Here is an 8,504-nt window from a genome sequence, read left to right as displayed (position 1 = left end):
TCCTTGCCTTTTTGCTCGTAGTCTTGTGGTGGAAGATCATCTTGAGCTTGTGTCCCTTTGAAAGAAGTATACTTCTCTTGTTGAGGGACAAACTTTGTCTTGGGGTATTGATCTTCTTCCCACTCAACTCCATTGGCATTGAACTTTCGTTCAAAACCAACACCTTGATTCTTCTGGTGCATTCCTTGCTTGCGCACAATTTCCTCGAATTGCTTACTCCCGGCAAGGCTTTTGTACACTCCTTTCTCTATAATTCCCTTCAATAAGCTATTTTCTTGCTCAAGTGTAACTTGGCTAAGAGAATCATTAGTGGAATCAAGAGAACTACTAGAAGCAACAATATTGGATTTAGCATGATCATTGTTACTACTAGAGGAAGAATCTTTCTTGTTAGATTTGACTTGAGGCATGTAAGTGGATAAGAGTAAACGCTTGGCAATGTAAGAAGAACTTTTCTTGCGGAGATCATCATTGATTGCCTTTAAGAACTCATGCTCTTTCTCAAGATTGAGCTTTTCAAAGCGTAGCTTCTCATGAGCCCTTAAAAGTTCTCGATGATCTTCGAAGATAGTGTCATGAGCTAACTTAAGAGTTTTTAGTTCTTTAGTTAGAGCCTCAATCTTCTCCTTATCATTGTCATTCGTTTTATATTGATTAGCATGATTAATTGGTCTTTCATCATAGTATTCATCACTAGAGTTGTCACCAATCAAATCATCACCTAACAAGTCATCTTCATCACTATTGAAATCAACATACTCGGGGTGTGTTACCTTAGGACCTTTGGCCATGAAGCATCTTCCAATTCCTTCATTTGGTGAGTCAAATATGTCGTAGGAGTTGGTTGACACAAGTGCTAGACCGGCAACACCTTCATCTTGAGTATCTTCGGGGTCGGAGTGATAACTTCTCTCGGAGTGGCTGTCGGAGTCGGAGCCGGATACCCATTCACCAACATGAGCTTGATGTCTTCGTCTTGTGTAGCTCCTTGATGATTTTTCCTTCCTTTCCGAGTCCTTGCTTCTCCGTGAGTATCTTCGTTCATAACGATCATCTCTACTCCTTCTCTCTCTTGGTGGTGATCCTTTGCTTCTTCTTTTTGGAGAATCTTCTCTTCTCTTGTAGGGAGCCATACACTCATTGGAATAGTGCCCGGGTCTTCCACAATTGTAGCAGTTTCGCTCTCGACTAGAAGATCTTTTGTCATTGTAGGACCTTGATTTGGAGCTTCTGTCTTTTCTTCTATTCTTGTAGAACTTGTTGAAGTTCTTCACCATTAAGCTCAATTCTTCATTGAAGTCTTGTTTCTCACTTGATGATGTAGGGGCTTCACATGAGGCTTTATAGGCACCACTTGATTTGTTGTGAAGTTCCTCTTTATCCTTAAGTGACATCTCATGAGCAACAATTCTTCCAATCACTTCCGTTGGCTTGAGATCTTTGTAATTGGGCATCATTTGGATCAATGTGCACACGGTATCATATTTTCCATGCAAGGCTCTTAGGATCTTCTTAATGATGAATTTATCGGTCATCTCTTCACTTCCTAAGCCGGCAATCTCATTTGTGATGAGAGCAAGCCTAGAGTACATTTCAGCGACACCTTCACCATCCTTCATCTTGAACTTGTCAAGTTGGCTTTGAAGCACATCCAACTTGGATTCCTTGACGGAGTCGGTACCTTCGTGCATATCAATCAAAGTATCCCAAATTTCCTTTGCATTCTCAAGGCGGCTGATTTTGTTGAATTCTTCGGGGCACAATCCGTTGAAGAGAATATTACAAGCTTGAGCATTGTATTGCAACATCTTCAACTCTTCCATGGTAGCTTCACGGTTTGGTTCTCTCCCTTCAAAGAAGTCACCTTGCAAACCAACACACACAATAGCCCAAACGGCGCGGTTATGTCCAAGAATATGCATTTTCATTTTATGCTTCCAACTGGCAAAATTAGTACCATCAAAGTAAGGACCTCTACGGTGATAATTTCCCTCGCTAGATGCCATACTCTCCTAGGTTGTGAAACCAAGGCTATGACCACCAAAAGCTATGGAGATCAAGCAAATGGAGACCAAAGCTCTGATACCACTTGTAGGATCAAAAGTATGTCTAGAGGGGGGTGATTAGACTACTTGACCAAATAAAAACTTAACCTTTTCCCAATTTTAGTTCTTGGCAGATTTTAGCTATTCTAGGACAAGTCAAGTAATCATCACTCAATTCAAGCAAGCATGCAAAGAGTATATAGGCAGCGGAAAGTAAAGCATGCAACTTGCAAGAATGTAAGGGGAAGGGTTTGGAGAATTCAAACGCTATTGGAGACACGGATGTTTTTCCCGTGGTTCGGATAGGTGGTGCTATCCTACATCCACGTTGATGGAGACTTCAACCCACGAAGGGTAACGGTTGCGCGAGTCCACACAGGGCTCCACCCAAGGGCAACGGTTGCGCGAGTCCACGAAGGGCTCCACCCACGAAGGGTCCACGAAGAAGCAACCACCCACAAAGGGTCCACGAAGTAGCAACCTTGTCTATCCCACCATGGCCATCGCCCACGAAGGACTTGCCTCACTAGCGGTAGATCTTCACGAAGTAGGCGATCTCCTTGCCCTTACAAACTCCTTGGTTCAACTCCACAGTCTTGTCGGAGGCTCCCAAGTGACACCTAGCCAATCTAGGAGACACCACTCTCCAAGAAGTAACAAATGGTGTGTAGGTAATGAACTCCTTGCTCTTGTGCTTCAAATGATAGTCTCCCCAACACTCAACTCTCTCTCATAGGATTTGGATTTGGTGGAAAGAAGATTTGAGTGGAAAGCAACTTGGGAAGGCTAGAGATCAAGATTCATATGGTAGGAATGGAATGTCTTGGTCTCAACACATGAGTAGGTGGTTCTCTCTCAGAACATATGAGTAGGAATGATGTGTGTGTGTTTGATGGCTCTCTCTTAGAATGAGAAAGAGGTGGAGGGGTATATATAGCCTCCACACAAAATCCAACCGTTACACAGTTTTCCAATCTCGGTGGGACCGAATCATAAAACTCGGTCTGACCGAAAATGTAAACCTAGTGACCGTTAGGAATTTCGGTGGGACTGACATGCAACTCGGTAGGACCGATTCGGTTAGGGTTTGGGCATAACGTAATCTCGGTGAGACCGATTACACAAAATCGGTGAGACCGAATTTGGTAATTAGCTAACCAGAGGCAGACTCGGTGGGACCGATTTGCTCTTTCGGTGGGACCGAGTGGAACTCGGTGAGACCGAAAAGTTACAAAGGGGAAACACTGAGTTTACATTGCAATCTCGGTGGGACCGATTCGCTCTTTCGGTGGGACCGAAAAGTTACGGAAGGGAAACAAAGAGATTGCAACCCCATCTCGGTGGGACCGAGAACCTTATCGATAGAACCGAATTGCTAGGGTTTTGGCAGTGGCTAATGACAAGTGAAACTCGGTGGCGCCGGATAGGAAAAATCGGTAGGACCGAGTTTGGCATAGAGTTTAGGTCATATGTGGATATGGGAAAGTAGTTGAGGGTTTTGGAGCATATCACTAAGCACATGAAGCAAGAGGCTCATTAAGCAACACCTCATCCCTCCTTAATAGTATTGGCTTTTCCTATGGACTCAATGTGATCTTGGATCACTAAAATATAAAATGAAGAGTCTTGAGCTTTTGAGCTTGAGCCAATCCATTGTCCTTAGCATTTTGAGGGTTCCACTTTCATATCCATGCCATGCCAATCATTGAGCTTTCCTGAAATAATCATCTTGGAATAGCATTAGCTCAATGAGCTATATGTTGTTATGAATTACCAAAACCACCTAGGGATAGTTGCACTTTCAGAGGCCATGAGGCCATATCTGTATATGCTTGGCTTCGTCAAGTATAACCTGAGTATCCGCGTGTGCAACTATGCACCCGTTGTATTTGAACGTAGGCCTATCACACCCCGATCCATCGCTGTGTGTCTCAGCACGAAGAACTTTCGCACGGTGCAACTTCAGGGAACACTTCTTTGATAATTAGTGGAGAGATCATCTTAAATGCTACCGTCAATCAAAGCAAGAAAGATGCATAAAAGATAAACATCACATGCACAATCAATAATGTATTGATATGCCATTATCATCTTGTGCTGTGATTCCATTCCGAAGCACCGTCATGATCACCATCGTCACCGGCGCGGACACCTTTGATTCTCCATCGTAGCATCGTGGCATCGTTGTCATCTCGCCAATCTTATGCTTCCACGACTATCGCTACCGCTTAGTGATAAAGTAAAGCATTACAGCGCGATTGCATTGCATACAATAAAGCGACAACCATATGGCTCCTGCCAGTTGCCGATAACTCGGTTACAAAACATGATCATCTCATACAATAAAATTTAGCATCATGTCTTGACCATATGACATCACAACATGCCCTGCAAAAACAAGTTAGACGTCCTCTACTTTGTTGTTGCATGTTTTACGTGGCTGCTACGGGCTTAAGCAAGAACCAATCTTACCTACGCATCAAAACCACAACGATAGTTCGTCAAGTTGGTGTTGTTTTAACCTTCGCAAGTACTGGGCGTAGCCACACTCGGTTCAACTAAAGTTGGAGAAACTGTTACCCGCAAGCCACCTATGTGCAAAGCACGTCAGGAGAACCGGTCTCGCGTAAGCGTACGCGTAATGTTGGTCCGGGCCGCTTCGTCCAACAATACCGCCGAACCAAAGTATGACATGCTGGTAAGCAGTATGACTTATATCGCCCACAACTCACTTGTGTTCTACTCGTGCATATAACATCAACATATAAAACCTAGGCTCGGATGCCACTATTGGGTTTCGTAGTAATTTCAAAAAAATTCCTACGCGCACGCAAGATCATGGTGATGCATAGCAACGAGAGGGGAGAGTATGATCTACGTACCCTTGTAGATCGACAACGGAAGCGTTTGGTTGATGTAGTCGTACGTCTCCACGGCCCGACCGATCAAGCACCGAAACTACGGCACCTCCGAGTTCTAGCACATGTTCAGCTCGATGACGATCCCCGGACTTCGATCCAGCAAAGTGTCAGGGAAGAGTTCCGTCAGCACGAAGGCGTGGTGACGATCTTGATGTACTACCGTCGCAGGGCTTCGCCTAAGCACTGCTACAATATTATCGAGGACTATGGTGGAAGGGGGCACCGCACACGGCTAAGAATATGATCACATGGATGAACTTGTGTCTCTAGGGGTGCCCCTGCCTCCGTATATAAAGGTTCAAGGGAGGGGGGCCGGCCGGCCAAGGTGTGGCGCACCAGGAGGAGTCCTACTCCTTCTGGGAGTAGGACTCCCCCCCCTTTCCTAGTTGGAATAGGATTCGTGGAGGGGGGGAGAGGAGAGAGAGGAGGAAGGGGGGCCGGCCCCCTCTCCTTGTCCAATTCGGACCAAGGGGGGAGGGGCGCGCGGGCCATCTCTGGCCACCTCCCCTCTCTTCCACTAAGGCCCACTAAGGCCCATATACCTCCCGGGGAGTTCCGGTAACCTCCCGGTACTCCGGTAAAATCCCGATTTCACCCGGAACACTTCCGATATCCAAACATAGGCTTCCAATATATCAATCTTTATGTCTCGACCATTTCGAGACTCCTCGTCATGTCCGTGATCACATCCGGGACTCCGAACAACCTTCGGTACATCAAAATGCATAAACTCATAATATAACTGTCATCGTAACCTTAAGCGTGCGGACCCTACGGGTTCGAGAACAATGTAGACATGACCGAGACACGTCTCCGGTCAATAACCAATAGCGGAACCTGGATGCTCATATTGGCTCCTACATATTCTACGAAGATCTTTTATCGGTCAGACCGCATAACAACATACGTTGTTCCCTTTGTCATTGGTATGTTACTTGCCCGAGATTCGATCGTCGGTATCCTATACCTAGTTCAATCTCGTTACCGGCAAGTCTCTTTACTCGTTCTGTAATACATCATCCCGCAACTAACTCATTAGTTGCAATTCTTGCAAGGCTTAAGTGATGTGCATTACCGAGAGGGCCCAGAGATACCTCTCCGACAATCGGAGTGACAAATCCTAATCTCGAAATATGCCAACCCAACATGTACCTTTGGAGACACCTGTAGAGCTCCTTTATAATCACCCAGTTACGTTGTGACATTTGGTAGAACACAAAGTGTTCCTCTGGCAAATGGGAGTTGCATAATCTCATAGTCATAGGAACATGTATAAGTCATGAAGAAAGCAATAGCAACATACTAAACGATCGGGTGCTAAGCTAATGGAATGGGTCATGTCAATCAGATCATTCAACTAATGATGTGATCCCATTAATCAAATAACAACTCTTTGTCCATGGTTAGGAAACATAACCATCTTTGATTAACGAGCTAGTCAAGTAGAGGCATACTAGTGACACTCTGTTTGTCTATGTATTCACACATGTATTATGTTTCCGGTTAATACAATTCTAGCATGAATAATAAACTTTTATCATGATATAAGGAAATAAATAATAACTTTATTATTGCCTCTAGGGCATATTTCCTTCACATGGCCTACATGTCAGTGACCTAACGCAGGCAGCGCACATTAGAGGAACCTTTGGTGGGCCAGGGTGGTCAGAAGCAGGCATTTCATAAACCGATGATTGTTCATTGAGTGTGATGTCATCTTTTTCATGTAGATAAGCCTACTATGATGATAGCTCATTCGATACGTTGTGATTCATAAATACCACTACAAACATTAATGTTCTGCTTATCACAGATAAGATTGATTAATACCCGTAACAATCCATGTCCTTAACAAAGGGTGCATGCACGTATAGGTTGAGCGTGTGTCTTGCGTCGTGTGTTGTGTGCATGCAGGCATGCAAGTGTTGCGTGCGTGCAAGGGTACGTTTCAGTGTTGCATGCATGTGTGCGTACGTGCGTGTGTTCGTGAGTGCATGTGTACATGTCAGTGTTGCACGCCTGCATGCATGCGTGCGTTCGTTATGTGTACGTGTCAGTGTTGCACGCCTGCATGCATGCGTGCATTCATTATGTGTACTTGTCAGTGTTGCACACCTTCATGCGTGCGTTTCTTGCGTGCGTGCATGTGTATGTGCGAGGTGAGGCTACATGTCAGTCGACTGACTTTTTCATCTCTGGTCATTAGATTTTCTAGCCGTTGGATACGAAATCAAGGGCCTGCAGTTTATCATCAAACTCCACCCCCCTGAGCCGCCAGCCACCACCGCCTGAACCACCGGACCCTGCCACCCGCGGCCGGCCTGCGCCGCGACGCCGCCCCGCCCACCTCGAAACCACTCCCCACCGCTGGTCCGCTGCCGCACCGGCCATCCCTCTAGGCCCCCCGCGCTGAGCTTTTTCTCCGGTGATCCCCACCCCACCGCCCAATCAACGCGCCCCCACCGCCGGCGACTGCCAACCAGAGGTCTCACGACTTCGAGTACCCACCGACGACTAATTTATTACCATTTCCGTCCTTCATATACGCGCTGACGGATGGGCCCTATGGTAATGTGCGCAACTGAATGTGGACCATTTGACTGGTCAATTGATCATGTTCTCAACAAATTACGAAGTTGTATGGTGAGCCAGTGACCGTATGATCACCCTAAAATGTATTTTATTAACACAGTACAGACTCAAACTACCATTTCTTTCTTTCATATACGGGCTGACAGGTGGGCCCCACAGTTACGCGCCCCGATGGTGCAACACTAGTTGCGCCACGTGGAACGTTTGACTGGTCAATTGATTGTGTCATCAACAAAATACAGAGTTGTACGGGTGAGCCTGTGACCATATAATCATGACATGTATTTTTCTAACACGGTACAGACACAAGGGCTCATATATACGCGCAAGCACTCACCGCTACAAGCGCACACACGCACACCCTACCCCTATGAGCACCTTCGAGAGAGTGAGCTGGCATATGATCTTGAGATTTTACGAAGTCACCATAGGTGCCTCGTAGTCGAGTGGAACGTCTCCTCCCACTGAACACACAACGCCGAAAAATACTGAAATTAACCCAGGATAAATGCGAGCACCGGGACTTTAAACCTGGTGGGCTCAAGAAACCACTATCCTCCTAACCATCCAACCACATGTTGGTTAGACGACATAATGTATGTGGTGACCGTGATGAGCTTATTCTGAAGTCCAGTGACCATATCGGCTTTAGCTTCAAATACAATGTTCATAAGTGTTGTCAAAAAAATACGGAGCACGCATCAAATGCAAAGTCCGTTAGTGTCATCAAGAAAATACTGAGACATATCGTGAGCTAGATACCATATGATCACCACGAGAATGTATACGGTGACCGTAATGAGCATATTCTGAACTCCAGTGACCGTATAGTGCTTTAGCTTGAAATAGAGTGACCATCATGCGTGAATGTGTCGTGGGCATGCATACTTTTAGAGGGCCGAGAGATAGTTTGTGTGCGTACGTGAAAGTGGTGTAGAAAGAGGGG

The sequence above is a fragment of the Triticum urartu genome, chromosome 3, assembly GCF_003073215.2.
Source record: "Triticum urartu cultivar G1812 chromosome 3, Tu2.1, whole genome shotgun sequence".
Lineage (NCBI taxonomy): Eukaryota > Viridiplantae > Streptophyta > Magnoliopsida > Poales > Poaceae > Triticum > Triticum urartu.
This window is presented reverse-complemented; position numbering follows the sequence as displayed.